Source organism: Prenolepis imparis, unplaced genomic scaffold (genome assembly GCF_030444845.1).
Source record: "Prenolepis imparis isolate NDT839.2.m4 unplaced genomic scaffold, iyPreImpa1.0 SCAF_6, whole genome shotgun sequence".
NCBI classification, from domain to species: Eukaryota; Metazoa; Arthropoda; class Insecta; order Hymenoptera; family Formicidae; genus Prenolepis; species Prenolepis imparis.
This window is the reverse complement of record NW_028141164.1, coordinates 9,092,389-9,112,623: the sequence shown is the minus strand read 5'-3', so window position 1 is coordinate 9,112,623 and position 20,235 is coordinate 9,092,389. Positions and strand designations below refer to the sequence as shown.

At 34.0% G+C, this 20,235-nt stretch overlaps 2 protein-coding genes across 6 annotated transcripts in view; one reads left to right on the top strand and one right to left on the bottom strand.

The window, feature by feature from the left end:
- Window positions 1–20,235, top strand: part of LOC145937593 (uncharacterized) — a 227,773-nt gene that overhangs the window by 138,859 nt on the left and 68,679 nt on the right. The gene's annotated exons all lie outside the window — the stretch shown is intronic.
- The window catches only part of Nrx-1 (neurexin 1), a 225,470-nt gene that overhangs the window by 187,691 nt on the left and 17,544 nt on the right, over window positions 1–20,235 (bottom strand). The window lies entirely within an intron of this gene.

Here is a 20,235-nt window from a genome sequence, read left to right as displayed (position 1 = left end):
AACTAAATTATGCAAAAAAAAAAAGAATATTTGAGAGCATAATTTATTTTCTCAATAATATTTAGTATCAGTGTAAATACATGAAATAGAAAAAATAATTTTCCTAAATAAAGTGTCATTATAATCGTACGAGATTTTTTCGTTTAATTAATTTTTTTACAGTAGTCTATTAATTTTACAAGTTGATTTATCTGATAATATAATGCAATATTATATAGATTATTTCCAATGACATATCAATAATTTTGTTTTAAAATGTTTCATTAAAATTAGTAATTAAAATAAATATAATTTGAATAACAAGAGATATTAAAAAAGTGATGTGCATATTTTCACAAATAATTTAATATTTTTATAACTTATTTTTATTATTGTAATGTTTGTGATTTAAAATATTAATCATGAAAAATATATGAAAATAAATTGTCAGGATTTTTAATTCGTGCCTCACGGTACGAAAGATCAAACATCATGTTGTCGATATACGGTGGCGCGACAATAAGAAAACGAGTATTCCCAATCTAATATCATTGGTCACACCAGTTTCCTCGTCTCATACCATCGACCACAGATTAAATCATCCACTATTACTCGACCGACTGCGGTTCTCCTTACATTATATTCCGAAGTCGTATAGCTGAAATTCTCGTCTCTCTCGCCTGCCAATCGATTTCGAGAAGGTGTATAACTGCACTCGTTTTTCCAGCACAATCCATCCGTGCTGAGATCTCGAGCTTAGTTCACTTTCCGTTCCACAGTTACTACTATTCACATTTAGAAAGAGGGCTGCAGAATTTATATAAATACATTTTTTTCTTTCAAAATTCTAATTTTTATAAATTTTACATCAAGGATATTTCATGACGAAAAAATCATCCTTATTAATAATGTTAATTGTTAATCATTTATACAAATAATGTTGTAAATGTCATATATTTCTCTGCATAATTTGTTTATATCTTAATCTATATATATATATATATATATATATTAGTCTGAAAATATAATAAAATTTTAATAATATATTTGTTAATACTCTATTGCAAAAATATTTTAAATATTTCCTTATCTTTTCATTACTGCATATCAATCTATTTAAAGCGACATTGATAACATTACTACTAGCTTTCTATTTCTTTATCCCAAATTGCTTAATGAACAACGAAAATAAATCACGAAATAAATGAATTAAACACTGCCAGTCGTGCTCTATTTTTAAGACAACAGCGATTTTTTCAGTACAAATTGATTTTTTATGTCATTTGTATCAAATTAATTTTGCAACTCTCTTGTGTTTCATATTTCTTTCATCACTAGTTTACATCTTATAGATTAGAATCGGACAACTACTTAACATTCTAATTTCCTTCGCAATAGTTTTGATAAATTTTTCAGCAATAAGAAAATTTCTCTCTCTTGAGTGTAATCTCTATGGAGCAAGTTTGACTGTAAAATCGCTAAACTTCTCGTGTCTCCTAGTACACATTTCCTTTGCACTAATCCATTTCGAATTCGAAAACGAATAAACTTAAATCGCATTTGCGTGATCGTCTTCGCTCCGCGGAAAAATATTAAATCGGCGACGAAAGACAATCCATTCATTATGCTACTTTTTTCTCCAGAACTGCTGCACTTTATCGAATCGTCAAACGACGTGGCAATTTAAACATTTACTCGTTCCGCGAATTAAACTTTGCTCGAACTCATAAAACCCGCATTCTTTTCTTTCCAACTTCATACCGGAGTACTGTACAAGGCCATCCCGATCTTAAATCCAATCACTTTTCTTATGTCAACTTCGAAATGCATATCCAAGTTCTAATTTTTGTGCTTTTGATATGATTTTGCAGTGCAATTTAAAATAAATAAGAACTACTATATAGAACATTAATTGTAAATATTTAATTTGACATATTGAATATGTCAGCGCAGACATAAGTATAAAATTTGCAGTCTAGCAGATTTCTGCAGTTGGATAAAGTAAAGTAAAACAATATTTAACATCTGCAAGATCTGACTCAGAGAAAACTTTCGTCTAAGGGAGAGAATAACGATTATTTCCACTCTATCTCAAACCAACCGCGTAATTCTCCTTCTGTACATCAAAGCCTGATTCACGCCCACTTTCCTTCCAGTCCGTATCCTTGTTATGCCTCGTAGACATTCACGCGAAGACCCACACTATTACGCCTGACAAGCTGACAGAACATATCCTCGCATCCTCTCTGTCAGAGCAATGGAGCCGCCCGTGACTGCCCAATGAAAAACGCATTTCGCTGAAGCGGAAGCGAAAATACGAAAAACTAAATCGGCAAAATTTCATGTCACGTTCGCGTGGAAAAATTATTATATCATATATCAATTTGTGGCTGATTGCAAATTTGAAAGATTGACGTTGTATCTCATCTATATATTTTTTTATAAATAAAATTTTAACAAATAATTGAATATATATTATCACAAAGTTTCCCCCCAATAATAAAGATAATAAGATGAATCTAATTTGCTCTCTTTTTCTCCCTTTCTTTCTCGGTGCTTTTATAATCGAGAAATATTTTCTTTTTCTTTTAATAAAACTTAATTTTGAAAACTAGAAAATGTTTATAAAGCTGGAAATGTTTTCGATGACTTAAAAAAAATAGTAATTTATAATTTAAAAAAAAATTGCAAAATATATCACGAAAGCCAATGCTAAAAAGGGAGAAAAAGAGATTGTGTAGAAAAAGAAATTATTAACGGATATCGTTCGATGAAATTAATTCGTCAATCGTCTCTTTTTCACGTCGTAATTTCTCTCTTCAATCAATAAATTTATCTATGCTGCAGAGAAAAACAGCAAGAGAAGAGACAAGAAATGAGAAAGGGCTTTATGTTTTTTGTTCACATTTTCACGTCTTTTTATTCAACCGTGAGACTTGAAAAAGCGTGCACATCCGCGTCCGTATAAAGCAAACGTCAGCGAACTCGCCGAGGAAAGCTGAAGAGTGAAAGGGAGGAACAAAGCGCGCGCGAGGAAAACGAGAGGTAACTTCCGCGACACCGTTAAACGTTGCGACGCGGCCCATAAATTCCTTTAATTAAAACTTCGTATCCCGCATCTGCGTAAAGAGAGGAGAGCCTACGAATCTTCCACTCTTCTCGCTGTTCATTCATATTAACATGCTATCGCGTGCGAGACGCGCTGTATTCTTCATCTCAAGAGCAGAGCTAAACTAGAAATCGCTGCATGAACGTCAATCAGTTATTCGCGGATCCCGAAACAGTTAATGAAATTGATTTAATTGATTAATTGATAATTTATTTGTTTATCAGTAATATTAGCACGAATAGAGATAGATAGAAAGTTAATAGAAATTGAGATATAATTTGAATATTATATGCACCACTATATGCATCAACAATATGCATTATAAATAATCACGCGTTGTGTTGTTTTACAACGGCGAAAAATTGCAAGTAATAACAATCAAGCATAATTAATTCGTGAAGTTTTCAACAATGGCAGAGTCGAGAAAGAGAAATGTTTAAATATACATATTCGTGTAAATTATTTATTCACTTATTTTATTATTTATTTCAAAACAGAGCAAATGCACACACAAGTCAACCTGAATATGCACGCGTCACGTTACGTATATTAAATTAAATTGTAAATGGCAACCAACATCTAACATGAAATAACGTTATCTGTTATTACGTTGCAAACATAAGCATCCGTCTTGTTAGCTTCGAATAAAATTATCTCATACAAAGTTAAAATTGTCGATATATACTTGGTTGAGATACTATACAATGATACATATGTCACTCTACATTATTTAATCTGTTAAAATAAGTTAAAATATAAATATCAGATAAACTAACATTATAATTAATCATGTAATTCTTTGTTATTTTTTAAAATTCTGTCTTAAGAAAATCCAAGAAATAAATTAATTGAATTTCAATTAATTTTGTTTTATAATTACTGGAAACGTGTTATATCAGTCTATTTGCTTTTATTACACAGATATATATATATATATATATATATATATATATACATATAACAAAATTCTACGATTTAAAAGTTACAAAAATACGTGTGCACACACATACACAAATATCTCTAAATATTTTCATATAAATTTTTTTGTTACGATAATGTTTTTGGTCAGCAAATAAAACTTATATTGTGATAGCTATTCTGCAAACAACATTTAAAATAAAGACGTTTAAAACAGACGTTTAAGATAAAAAAAAAAAATAATAATAAAGCACAGACTTTTAAAATAAAAATACAAATATATAAAAATTATCAAAGTTATTTTCGGATTATCGTACGTACGTAATATTAATGTATACAAATATACATTAAGAACGAAAGAAATCTCGTGAATCAGAAAAATTCCATTCATTTTTCTTTCGAATTATATAGTACCTCGACATTGCCTTGTACGTATTTTGGAAAAACGAAAAAGAATTGTCTCGATTTTATGACCATCGAAAATGGGAGCTGCATTATTTATGCGATCAATATTGCAAAACACGCAACATCGATAAAATGTATTAAAAAGGCGAAAAGAACGGAGGCATCAGTCGTTTTTCGCATTGCCGGTTCTCGCGATAAAAATACGCATGTTTGATATCCCATGAACATACTTTTTCACTTACCGCGAAAAGCTTTTCGCTGATATTGTCCCGTGTTCTATCGATGCAAAGCGAGAAACGCTGACGCGTTACAAAATCGCGAATTATATATTAGTGTACGTAACGTAATGCGAGCATAAACAGACGAAAGCGCAATCGTCGGCTGATCACACGCAGCATTAACTACTGCCCGCGCGGAATTTGCCTAGAGAGCTGTTGGGAATACAGAAACGCGAGGCGCATTAAATCGGCGACTACATCCGAAACAAAACCCAATCGCATCGAATTAACTAATTCAACTTAATCGTCAGGATATAATATGTTTCTCTAGTTAAAGTAACGTAATTAACCGTAATATTAATTCTTTTTCAATTATTGTTCGGCTGGAAAATCAGCCGAGAGTATTAATTGTCAATTCTCTGGAAGAATGTGATAAATAAAAATAATATAAAATATTGGAATATTGAAGAAAATGTTTCAACGAGAAAGGAAATATTAAAAATATATATTCGAACATTTTATTTGAGTAATAATATAGGTCGATATTTCTTAAAAATTGTGATAATTTCGCCAGCATTCTGGCTGGCATTCAAAGTGTTTAACTAACAAATAGAAGTTTTTTTTTTTTGGGAGGAGGCTGTGACACATATGACGCTCGGTGGTAAGCAGGCGTTATTGGAGCTGCGACGTTGTCGTCGACAGTTAGAGAGCAACACGTAGCGACGCATAATTGTATGCAGATGCACGAACGGTCGTATAATCATCTACCAGACTCCATTCGTACTCTACATGCAAATCGTGCACTAGCGGCAAAGCCGCCGGCGGTAGTTAATACCGTATGATAGAGCATGCGGCGCGTCTCTCTTTGTATTGATGTGACAACATTTCCTATACTAATTCGGCCACGAACGATTCCTTTGATAAACTCATCGCTGCTTCGCCGCGTCGTAATTATCGTGAATTTGTTTGAGCGGAACGCGAATTTAATGTTGTAGATTAATTTATCTCACGCGCATGCGAAGATTTCGCGGTTACGGCATTCATTGTCAGTGTGTTTTCTCAAAGGGTACACTTAATGATAATTGTAATGCTCCTTCGATTGTAACCACTATGTTTTTTCTCGCTAAATTGAAAAATATTTATTGTTATTATTGTATATAAAAAAATTATTTTACCATCTTTATCGATGATTTATCGATAATTAAGCAACAAGAAAAATTGTAATTCAATTTTAGAAGAAGAAAAATTGCAAGTTAATACTTTCTTGTATGCAAAAGGAAAAGAAAAGTTTTCCATCTTTTCGTGACAACATGTGACACACTTTAAATGTTTATTTCTATTTTACACAAATTAATGCACACACAGAATTCTTATTAATGTAATTTTATTTTATTTCCTGTAATAAATTCGCTAGATCGCGATAAACGATAATTAAGAATGAGCTTAGATGCAACGAGCGAAGCGTTATTGCCGATATCTCTCCTTCGGCCGTGTAATCATTTTTGGCAGCGAAAATGGGCGGACGTAAAAAGCGTTTTGGAATTGTGCCAAGGATTTCCGTCGCATCGCTCCACCTGTTACCGTTCCTACATATACACACACGTATATATATGCATCTATACACATGCATAGATATATATGCTCGCCCGCGCACACTTCGCGACATCGGGTACATCACTGTGTTCGAGAGTGATCTTTTTATTTCCGGTGAAACCGAGCTCGTAGTAATTTCTACTTTGCCGCAACGCCAAAGGAGCAAAAAGTCTCCGAGAGAACTCATCGAGAAAATGCACTTTCGGACGGCTATATCGACAAGAGCAAAATTTTTCAGCATGGCCATCCGTCGTGTTAACGACAACGTTCCATGTTTTCATTATAAACTACATAAAAATGCTAATTTTTGTAATACTCGTCGATTCTTTTTCGTAGTTAATTGCACGGTTCAATTACTTCAGTCTGTCGCGAGAGGATGAGAAAGACGAACGTCGAAGACGCGTGTAATGAATATTTCTCGCGTGATGAAAATTTTTCCAGCTAAATAAATGGCTTACGAATAATTCAATCTTCTTTCTCATCGAAGCGGTGCGAAATGTCGCGAGATGAGAATAAGGATGAAAACGTTGCTACGAAATTACAATATAACACGCTTAAGGAAGCTATTTTCCTCGGAGAGAGCCGTTACGCGAAAAACGGCGCTATCCTAAACTATGTTTACGGGTGTTTTTCATACGAGAAAGCGAGAAGTCCAAGCAACATCGCGATAAACGCCACAATAAACGCGATACAGGTGAAGTTATCGCACGTATAAGATATTTTTTCCGTGGATGAAATCGCGAAAAGGCTCATTATTTTTGCGTTAATCTGTTGCAATTTCAAAGTCGTTTGAAACGCGGATTGTGTGCGAACCTACACGTATCCTCGTATGAGAATACGCATTATATACATGCTATACATCATACACGCCTAAAAGAAAAATATTCATAACTTGCCTCGTTAATATGACCAACGGAACTAGTTTTTAAAATAAGTTCTTTCTATGTTCCCTTTACGTTCCTGTAAATTAACATTGCACAGGTACATACATGTATATATTCTCGTTGAAATTAGATTTAACTTTAGCCGAAAATTTGTATAATGTACACGTAATTAGTAAACCGCAGCCACAATAAAAAAAAAATAATTCTAGCAATTTACGATCTTATTTTTAATAGCAAGATATTTTAGATAGCCAAGTTAAGCGAAAAACGCGCGCTCTATATACATACATCTCCGTTTATCACGTTTATGTGTGGCCAATTTGTTAAAGTTGCTAGCGGTTGATAAAAGGTTCCTTTTTAGTAGCGTCTCTCGAAAACGTGGCTATTCGCATCATCGCGGCCCACTTTCGTGGTCGATAAGAGCATGCGATCTTAAAGGACTTGGTGGCCTCCAGCGTTAAATCTTTAACGAGCCAGAACGCTGAACGTAACAAACCAACCATGTCGGTCCTTGGAACATCATAAAGCTCGACTCTGCCTATCCCAAAGTGCATATTTGCTCGCAAACCGCGCCGCACTATTGCGCGTATGCAAACTGACAACTTCCCGGCATCTCTGCCCTTTGCTCCTCGAAATGACGTGACTGAAAGCGTCATATTCGAGGAAGTTTGATTTTTTATTTCGAACGTAGAAATTAAAATAAATGACTTTATTATTTTGATGAGAAAACGCAATAAAATATTACTTTTCGGGAAAAGCTCTTTTAAGACTTGCATTTAAAATATAATTATTCTCTGACATTTTCCGATCTATTGTACATTTCTGGAGGCAGTTATCCGAATAGTGAAGTTTGAACCAGTTCAGAGCTCACTCAGGCATGAAATTTGAAACTTGTACGCTCTACGTGTAACTTTCTCTCTTTCTCTCTCTATCTCTGTCATGTTATATCTGCGCAATTATATTATATTTGAAATAAAATAACACTTCAGAATACAGAATTGGATGTAACGATTGATGTAAAATTGGCAAAGATAATTTTTAATATAACGTGTGTATAGAGGAAGCATATTTTCTTATATCTATTTACAGCCATCATTTATAAATTGTTTCGTCATTGAAAAAAATTAATTAAATATCTCTTATTAATTTGGTTATGCCACAATTATGCGCGCAAAATAATGCGAAATAAACACTAGATTAAAAAAATATCGATTCCATCTACGTCATCTTATAAGCACTCGGAGTTTAAAGCGCTTTGAAATAACAAATGTTTTACAGAAAGACGATAAAAGTGTTTCTATAAATATTATCGTTCAACAAAGCGTAAAATGATAGAATAGTAGAGATTTCAAATCACACGAATTCTCGGAGAGGATAATCTCTCTCTTAAAATTGATGAAAAATGTCTCGTGTCTATTTAATCGCGAATCGGATAACGCATTGCAAAATGATCAAAAGAAAACAAATAGAATGAGTCGAAACAAGCAAGAGAAGGTAAAAAAGCGTAAAAGAAACAGGGAAGTGTGTATTAATGGAACGTGAGCTCCGATATGAATAGGCGCTTATGCAAACCACGAGCGCGCTGATGAAATTAATTGAAAATCTGTTTATTTATTGGCAGCTCGATAATGCGACGCAAGTTTTCAACAAGCATCGACAGATTCGGTACTGTAAACCTAAAGTAATTAGATATATCGATATTGTGCATAAAAGTAATTATTTTTCAGCTTTTGCACACACTATCGTTATTTAATTATATCCTCTCTAATTTACTGCAAATAAAGTTTTATATTTTATTGCATATTGCAATTTGAAGATGAATATAAATAATTGGAGCAAATCTCTCTCAACTCAAAACAATCATTATCTAATGTAGGTCGATATATAAAATATAATCGGATGCACAACGTCGCCCTTCCGTCGTAAATCGTCCTCCGTCACGCTTCGCGATCGATATCGCGTATAACTAGATTGGAATTTCATCCGTCGCACGATCGGCCTGCCTGAGGAAAAAGAGCAACGCTATCGCTTCTCCACTGGACTTATTGAGTAAAAATAAGGACACGCTTCCCTCCTTCTACCCGCGCGGCTACAAAGGTGGCTTAAAACACAACCCCATTACCGGTAATCAGATGGACCTGATCCCCCAGGGATAGGAGGATGGCTTAAAGGGGGACTTAAGGGACTTCGAGTCTGGCCAGAAGGGTATCGAGGTACATACACCGACACGCTACGCGAACGTAATTGAAAGTTTCCCGACCGTCGCTACCGCATTGCTCGCTTCCAGTTTCGCTTCTTCTTCGGCGGAACTTGGCGAAGCTCGCCAGCCGCGTTGAAAGAACAGGGCTGAATGAGACTTAGCGTACCGGCAAGGACGGGAAACAGACTGTAACGCCGCGACGCGACGATGTCTTCACAGTCGACAGGTTGAATCTTTTAGACGATACTCCAAAGAACGTCTTCGTCGAGAAACGAGAGTACTCTCGAACGTGAAGATTCGCGACGAATAAGGAAAATAAATAATTATTATAAGATATCCAGAACGCGTGCTTTATTGCTGTGCTGGATTATCACTCTCGTCATGAAAGTATACGCGGGTAAATTTTATATATACTGCTAATTATTCGCGAAGTTAATGAAATATTTCGAAAAAAGAAATTATTTTACGATTATAATATTTTTTCTATATTTCTTATAAATTGCACAAGAGTTAGAACTATAAAAACCTCTTTTTATATGTATACTTTTGTTCTCTTCTCTCGTTACATCTTTCTTTTCGTTACCTTGAAAATTTTTATAAAATTATTAAAACATTTATAATTACAATTTCATGAGTAATTGTATATCTAACGCAAACATAAGCTGCATATTATTATAAAGAGTGCATCTTGGAAAAATTTAATTATCAAAAGGCAACATATTAGTTTTAGTATTATTTTTTAATTAATTCACTGTTATTGTTCGTGTTTTTATTTCAAAGTTAAAATTTATTTTTTGGAATTTGTTTTAAACAATATTTCTTTTACTTTGTCTAATTATCTTTTGGCGACAAAGGGTGAAAATATTTTATATGATTGCATGTAAATGTAAAGATAATCAGATGAAATATTTGTATCTCCTCTAGATTGGGCAGATTTTACACTTGTCGCTTGCAACGTACGCAAGGATGACGTTAATTAGATATTGTTACAGATATTTTCTTTGATGTAGTTCATTCCGCTGTACTATCGATCACGGTACATCGAAGGGTATTGATGCATCAATACATAGTTATACATCCTAGGTATTATCGCTCCAATCCAGTAACCGCTTAATTAAGGTGATCGCCCTCGTCGCCTTTGACATGGTCTTCCATGCAAGCACAATGACGACGAGCGTTTAGTTCGTGTTGATGAAATAATACCCCGCTCAAAAGCTTCATATAATCGATTTAACTTTATAATATATAGATGTAGACTATAGAATAATATACCAGAACGTGTGGGAGTTTTCTTTGTTCCAATAATGTCATCATAATATCAAGACTCTATAATCCTGTATTGTAATATATATATATATATATTAATATGAATCTTTTCACATAAGCTTTAATTTCACAAAATTTCGAGATTGTGAAAATTTAAAAATGTTTATTTTTCTTTCAAAATCTTTTCCGAGATATTAAGAAATTTAAAGCATTTTTATATTTTTATTTAAGATTTTGACATTTTTAAATTAAAAATCTATCTTAAAACATGTAAAATGTGTTATCTTATACAATATACAATACTACAAACTTGTTATTTATACAAATTGATTATTATATTGAAATTCTAACACAGATTATGCAATTTTTCAATAACATATTTAATACTTAAATCTCTTTTTTAAGTATTAAATATGGTATTAAAAAATTTTAGCGACAGAGAGCGAAAATATTTTATATGATTACGTGTAAATATACAATATACGGCTTTTGCATAATTAGAAAAAGAAACGCAAGTCAAATAAGTACTCAAATTCGCGCATTTTATTGCATCCAACAGAGATTGAATCGGATTTCTTCATCGATCGTACTTATTTGTCCGTGGATATCCTAACGATATTAAGTATTCGCTATCTCGTCGCGATACAGCAAAATGCGCGGAAGTCCCTAAAGCAACTTCAAGATTTCTTTGATCAGGACGGATAAAAGAGAGATAAAAATTGTGAAGGATCGACACCGTGAGGTAGAACGCCACTATGGAATAGAAGATTTGGGCGAACATGTAGTAAAGAAACGGAAGAGAAGCGCAAATGCCTTTGTGAGCAGAGTAGATCGAACAGAAAAGGAGATAAGCGGGTTAAGAAGACGAGTACATGCGAGGGGGAACAAAAAGATGACAGCATCAGACAGAGGATGACTTCTTTATTCCATCCAACTACTCTTCCGGCTGGATGGAATAAATTTTAAGAAAAGATTTAAGAAAAAGATTCTCTCGAAGAACAAATTTATCCCGTCCTCCATGCAGAGACTCTGCAAGTTAAATAACTTTTCGCTATGAAATAACGTTCATGGATACGTTCGAGGTACATTACGTTTGGCAATTTTTAATTTAAAGGAGACTGTCTCGCGAAAAAATAAAATAAATAAAATAGAGATCGAGAAAACGCCGGATGGTCCAGACGACTGACTCGATGTGCCGGTACATTCAGATACGTCTGATTATTCCCCTCGAAAGCCAAAAGCACGCCCCGGGAGCGAATATTGTGAGGAGGATTCCAGACGTTATCCATTATTCCGCGGAGATATGGCGGTCGGGTAAATCGCGCGATTTTCATCGACGACCCCGACGAAGGGGTGCGCAGCGCGCTACTCTCCCCGCTTCTCACCGATTCCATGTCGGAAGGGTGGCAATCTTTCCCCTACTCCACGATCCCAAGATTTCCTCTCGATCTCACGGCGAGATAGAAAAGCTCACCCTGCTGTTCGCAGAGGAGCTTCCCACCGACACCATCGAAGGACGCATCTTGCTCCTTCGACTCATACTCGATTTCCTTTATACGGCGATGCCACGATTCCGAATGAATATTCCTTGGAAGGATTCATAACGTCCATTTATATGCACGGGTCAGTAACTCATATCCGGACCGTTCCTTCGGCACAATCGAACTTACGAACGTATATTCGACGACTCTTCCGCGGATTCTGACCGGCAAACTTTCTTCAAAGGCGTACCGGTGAAGTAGCAGCACCTTTCAATTTCACCATGTTACATCTCATTACTTTATATTCTTAGAAAAATGAAATTCAATTCCTTTTCTATAGATGAAGTTTTTACGTCTTATTTTTGTAATATCGGAGTTATGTGTTATTGCCGATCGCACAATAAAAATATCTTATTTATACAGAATTATTATACAAGAAACGGGCTCTTTCATATACAGTTGCTTCATAATATCGAATATTTTAAAAATTTTATAAAAGTTTTTAATATAACAAGAAAAGAGAAGAACAAGAAGGAGCGAAAAGAGAGAAAGAATAAAATGTAAAAGAATATTTTAAATATGAAAAATAATAACTAAAACGTAGATATATATAAGATTAGTCTAAATTAAATTATTGTTCAAAAGAAATGAAAGAACAACGTAAAAGATAATCTAATTGCTCGCGCGAGAAATACATCGGTTGTAGAATTGTAGATTAGTTGAGATTCCCATCCATTTTATTTCGCGAACTTTTAAAGCAACGGGCATACATCAGTGTAGATGTGACAAGCGTTAAAATGGCGGTACGACGATAATCCACAAGCGGCGTGCTCGCTCACCCGCACAACGAAAGCATCCACACATCGCTGGAAGCTCACGACTTCTCAACCTACGACCTACGATCTCCTCCAACCCGCGCGCGACCTCCTCAGATCTCTCTTGAGCATCAACCTATTTTCATCTTGGAGGAGGGCGGAAGAGAGATGCTGGAAGAGTAGACGTCGGCTCGGAATGGGGGTGTGTTTGGGAGCCCTTTTGCGGTGCTCCGAAGACAATGGAGCGAGTGCAAGCAGGGCGACCCGAGTAGGAGGAAGAGGAGTAGTTGGATGGTTAGGATGGTATAAAGGAACCGGCGCCTATATATATACGACTAGGAGCCACTCTCTCATCTTTTTCCACCGTTCCCGGATAGGTGTTCTTCCTCATCATAACTTGCTTATCTCCTTTTCGCTTCGATCTATCTGGCGAGACACCTCTGCCAAGTTTCTGCTTGAAAGAGAACCGTAAGACGACTTCGGATGCGATATTAATAGTTATGTTGCCGTTTTGCTTTTGCATTCGCGAGAAATATATCGATATATCCGTCATTATATTATAGATAAACGTCCCAGATAAAAAATTATAAAAACCATCTTTATCAATATTAAGTAGTAATACACGCGAAGAAAAATTGTAATATTTAACATTGTATTTAATGATAAATTTATATAACATTTACATAAGCTATGACAAATAATAGCTTCGCATTTCATAAAATATATCAATGTTTTAACGAAACAGAATTTTTCAATGAATATACACAATTTATTATAAAGCTTTTTAATTCTATCTATTATATCATTATAATGACAATAAACGCTAACAATTTCCAATATTCAACTAAACATTTATTCAGTACCAGAATAAAGATCACAAGATAAAGAGCAAGATGATACAAGATCTCGAAAAGGGAATTATTTTACAAAGAGAAAAAATGCAATAATTCGATATTCTAAGTAATTCTCGAGAACAGTTCCATTTATAAAGGAAGAAGAAAAAGGACAAAAATCTCTAACTTTTTTTAACGTAATAATAAGGCACGATTGATTCTAAAAGTACCGTGCATAATGAACAAGAAATATGCAATCTTTACCCTCACAATAACAAACTCCATTTAAATGATGATTTAATTCTTTAAAAATAAAGTTCAGAATAAAAATGAAGATGATACGGTCATATTATGATGATATTAATAATAATTATTATATTTTTCAAAATAATGGCTTGTGCGCGAATAAAAAAACATCACATAAATAAATCAATCTAAAAAATATTAAGAGAATATAACTTTATATACGAATACTATATATATCACAATTTTCTTAATATGAATATTATAACGATATTTTTAACAATGAATCGAATTAATATCAAATTTATATAATTTATATTTTTAAATGCCTAACAAATATTAAAACAAGAGAGAGAGAACGAGACAGAGAGTATCGAATAAGTATTAAATCAAATTTTTATTTTTATAAAAATGCAGTAATTGCATTTGAGACAGTTCCGAGATTTTTCTACATTTCTATAAACTATAAAATGATGACTGGCATAACGGAAAAATTGCGAATCACTGAAAGGAATGCCGATCTTGCATAAATTTACAACTCACTGTGCGGCATGCATTTAAGAGAATAACGTCGTCTAGTAGAACACGCGCAAACTTTCCGACACCTCCTGCTTTGCATTTTACATACAAGCGGGGCGCCGTTAATTTCGAGTACGTCAAACTCGAACGCTCGGTACACATACAAGGACCAGAGTGAAGCTGCCCGGACTATTCGGTTCTGTATAATGGCGCGATGGGCGATGCGATATTCAACGTAGACGTCCTCTCGATGAAAGGCGACCTGTTCTCTATCGATCTTGTGAATTTCCGAACGACGAGGCATGGCCGCACAATCGCTTGACGGACCTATTGTCGCTCCAGGTCTACTGTCTTGGCCCTCAGTTTCAGTGTCCTTAACCTACGAAGTGGAATCATCATCCCTCTACCCTTTCACTTCTTTGCGATCCTTCACTTATTCACCCGATTCTCACCACCTTCAGAAAATAGCCCTTCAAACCTATATCCGAATATCGCAGATCTGAATAGCTTAAAACAATCATCCAAACATACATTCATTTTCTGGTGTCAGCCAGAGTAAATAAGATAGCGCATTATAAATAGTGGCTCGATAATTAAAAAAGTGGATAATTTAAAAAAATAAAAATAAAAATACTAATTGGACAAATGTCTAATTTCATAAATAAAATAATTATGATACACAGCAGAAAACTAAAATACTATTTAAAGTAGAAAATAAATATATTTATTATGTATATAATCTATTTTACTTATTGCATTATAAATAGTGAATATAAAACAATAATTTTGTTTTCATGTATTGATTAAAATTCTACAAATATTTAATTTTTATTTTAGAAATTAGAAATAAATTTTTTAACTATATGCATAAATTTCTTATTAGAGAGATTACAAATAATCAATTAAAGTAATTATTTCTTTCATACTAAGAATAAAATATTCAAATATTCTCTCTCTATTTTTTTATGAACTTTTACTTATTTTATTTATTTCTCTTAAAATTTTCATTTGAAATCTATTTATGTTCATATCCTAATTATATTTTAAATTACGTTAAAATTATATTTTTAAATTAATAATAAATTATAGTTATTTTTTAAATATAAACGTGTATATCTTTTTCCACTTTTCTAACTACTCCTTTTAGTAAATAATATTGAAATAATTATTTCTAATTTGAAAATTTAAAGTTAAATTAATTCAAATAAAAATGTCTGATATCATAATCATTTTAAATCTTATCTCAATTAATATTTTCAAATATGACACTTTAAATAAATATGCTATATATTTTTATCTATTATTTTTACGGAAAAAAAAAATTATATATATATATATATTATTTATATATATTTATTTCAAATAATATTTTATTTGAACAAAAACTACACAATTTAAGTAATTATTTTCAATAATTGCGTTTCGTGAAATGTACCACTGTTGTAAGTTTAAAAGAGAACTGGCGATTCTATTTCATATTTATTCTAAATATTGATCAAACTAGAAGTTAACATGAAACGGAAGATCCTGTCGCGAAATAGGGCAACAACTAGCTGTCTCTGTTCGCTCCACGGATAATTCGCACTAACTTCACTAAACACAATCAACTCGAGACAATAATACATCGGGCTTACAGCTATTCACGATCATGTCTGTGATCATCTGTCGGAGGGCTCGAGCAGGATAGTTCGAGAAACACAGAGGTGCCTTTGAGACCGTAACGTCGGAAGTGCAAGAAATGTTTATCTCAATGTAAAGGAAAACAAATACAATGTCTAGCCATCGTTTTCTATAAGAGGTCAGACAACCGTAGACAAAGCTTACAAGGCACATTATGCTAAGATCCGGTGGTTTACATAAAGCACCGACGATATCATTCTGCTTGCCACATGCTGAAGATGAGACGCAGAGATAAACCGCTGACAAGAAAGCAGAAATCAGAGTTATGTAAGAAAAGATAGAAATGAAGAAGAATGATAAAACACAAACACACAAACCAATAGACAACAACGCGAAAATGCTACAAATTTTTTTGAACTAATTTTATTCGATATTAATGAATGTTAATGAGAAGAATTGAAATTGTGGCACTACTGTTAACACATAGTTTATCTAATACATAATGTTACGCGTATACACATGTATTATCGAAATCTCGTCTCCTTATTAATGGAAGTGCATATAATTTCGACTGATTGGGCCTTGCGTATAAGTTCTCCGTGCGCCTTAATTAATACGTTCCCCTCAGACTCGCAAACGCACGCATATATCACCGAATGCACGTTAATGAAATAGCGGTTAGCGGCTGTTGAAGTAAAGCGAACATGCCTGCGGAATCAGCCTCGATTCTCTGTGAACTCGCAGTCGCATTTGCACACATGATGTGCACGGCTTACCTCCTTCCGTCAGAGAATTATTACCTATATTTGCACAACTAACACTACAAATTTCACAGTTGCGCATATTTATTAGCACAATGTCTGCTCGATAACAAGAGGAAAAATCTTTTTGATGGTGAAAGAGATTATTACGTATAATAATCATTCAGTTTCATTCATTTCTTTTTTATTAAAAAACTCGTTATATATTAAAAAACATAATTATGAATTTTTCACTTTACTCCTAATGATTTTTGTCCAATTATTATTATGCCCTAATAAATAAAGCGTATAAAATGAAAAGGGGACGCGTTGAAATTGACATATTAATTTGTGAAATATGTGCATGTGTACCACGAGTTTCTCGATTATCGTGTCGGGTTCGATCTTAATCTGATGCTGCGTCATTGAAATGAGAACGTACCTTTCTCTTCATTTTAGCGGTTTTTGTCAACCAAATAATCGCGAACGGTGCCTTAATTACACCGAAAAAATCGTATTCTACATTATAGAATAATTCATTAAACTGCAGAGTATTTCCCACTAAAATAAGCGCCAAGTATATATTTTAAAGGTGAGAGGATTTCCCTCTATAATTTCCCTCTAATAGATGGTATATTGAAATATTCTAATGATTTATTCATTCTAATTCGGATAAATCATATTGAAGCTTGAACTTTTTCACTTCTTTCATATTTCACACTATCACTGTTTGAGAATACATCCTTGTTAATAAAGTGTCAAATAAATGCGATTTCAAATTTCCTCACAAAAACAGATAAAATATATATGAGACAAAGAATCACACATGCACTATGGATTATGTTGCAGAACGAACACGTTATTTATTTCACTCGTTATTTTTTATTGTTAGCAACAGGATTTGTGATACCAGATTCGAGATGCAACACACAAATTATAATAGAGGAGATGACGCACACAAGCGAGAACCATGATATGTGCGCACATAACATGATGCTCACTTGAGTGCATCATCTCTTCTACTACGACTTGAGTGTTGTTTATTCTGGCACTTAGCAATAGGAAACATATTAAATTTTTTTAGAATATTTTCTTTATTTCATATATTATTCTTAACAAAAGACCTTTAGAGGGAAATATTCTGAAAGAAATATACTCTTTTTAGATTATTCGATTAGAAGAAAGCATTACACGGAATTCTTCTAAAATGAAGAATACGATTTTTTCGGTGTACGATCCTGCTTTTGCGAGAAATTGCATTCATATTTTTCGCGAAAACCACGTAATGTAATGGCCGAAGTTAAAGAAACGGGTAGCACAATCGGCAAGAATGATTCACTTCAATTTCGCAAATTGTAACACGTGTGCCTCGTGTAGCTCTTTTGTTTCATTTTTTTATCTTTTTTCGCATGGATTATTCGATTCGAGCAAATTCCCGCGCAGGTTAGTATAACCGAAGTGGAAAAACCTCTCTGCCCATGTATTTAATCGAACCGCGCGTACAACGTATAATAATCTCGCGAGTATTGGTTGTCGTTATTTCGCCAATCGCCACGGAGAAGATTCACCGACACGATGGAAATGACAAACGCGCTATTTTCAACGGATTAAAAAAAAAACGAGAGATGAGCGATTGCGCGCTAATAAATTGTTGTTCTTTTATATAAAGATCTTTTGTCGACGCTCGTACGCGGAACGGTTCTAATACGTTTTTAATGGAGCCACATTACCCGTCCACGATGAATAATGAAGCTCGAATTTAATTTGCGCCACTTTGAGATTCATCTCAATCTAGAGTGAACGAGGCTCGATCGCATCGGTGACAAAATGAAACGGGCTGAAGGTTAAGTGATTTATGAATGATCCAGAAATTTTTTATACATCTATGTCACGTTCTAAAATATCGTACTCTGACGAGTATTACTATTTTCAATACGAAACCGGGTCAGTGCAATAGCTAGTTCGAATTTCTTATCTCGGAGATTATTCTTTAATAATTCAGAATTGTTTTTTTCCCCCTTAATGAAAGGTTTTAGTATTTTTAGCAATTTTAAATTTTACCAGCATCGAGGAAAAAGATATTTAATAAAAGAACATTGACAAATTTAATAAAAAAACAAAATACGTATTTTATTTCCTTATATCTCTCCGTATAGCAAAAGATTAATATAAAGTATTACTCAATTACCTTACTTAGCCGATATTGCGTTGCATATACTATATGCAACATCTACGGATTCTATTTTGATCGATAAGCTATTGTGTTACACGCGCTAGGTATAACGATTCGATGATTACGGGAACGCAAGAGGCAGTCACGGCAGTCTTCATCGAGCTTGTTTAAAATGAGTGGTGTTACGTGATAAATCGAATCCTTTTTTTTTTATAAAATGTCGTGTACTGTTAATCGATCCGGCGGATATTACGTGTCCACTTTGAAACGTGCCGTTTTAAAGCACCGGCGTTGTCGCTAGCTCGTAAATTGAATTCCGAAGTCATTCTGCTGCATCGACCATCAGTGGGCATTTTTGCACACACGCACACATTCACACAACCTATCCCTCCCCCCACAAACAGGAGAATAATATAGAAATAACTTTTGTGAAAAAAAAAACGACGAGAAACTTTGTTGCATCCGATAAATACCTTTCGCGTTAGAAGTGTTGTTCAAAATTGCAGTGTTGTTTAAAATTAAATTGCAGTTGAAAAAATACATCAGTATCGATATATCAATGGAAAAAACGAGAGCAGGCGATTTATAATTTCAATCGCGGTGTGACGGATTTAGATGTCGCGTGTAAAAGAAGGTGAAAGATTTTTGTACGAGAGCAATATATTGATAACGTTAAGAAACCTCCCATTGTGTTGCGTTATTCTTCGCGCTCGTTAAGTTTAGCTTCGTAGTATCGCGACCTTAATCCAACTATATTCCGGCTTAATCTAATCATACTCCAGTTCTGTAGATAAAATCGCGCAACGTTCCTTACGAAGCGTGAGTCTGAATGGAGAATTTCTCATATCGATATTCGATTTTCTCATCCAGCGTAATATATTTTCTCTTTACGATCATGTTTTATAGGACAAAGAAGGAGGAATAACAAAACGCGAACTCGTGATTTCGGCGCTTCACTTATGCGATAGATCGCGAATGGGCTTTTCAGTGGTAAAAGAGACTCAAGTACGCCGAGCAAAATCGTATAAAAGCGATTTTGTCTTGCAATCTTTGGTTTATAATTTGTCCCAGGATAAATCAATCGGCATGAGGAAGAGTGTTAATCGTAAAATTTACATCTGAATATTACCGTATTATTAAACGAATTTTTATTCATCCTATGGAAATCCAAATGGAATATCCCCAGAGTCGAGAGTTTCATAAAAGAATCTCATATTATATGAAAACTGGGTTTAATAT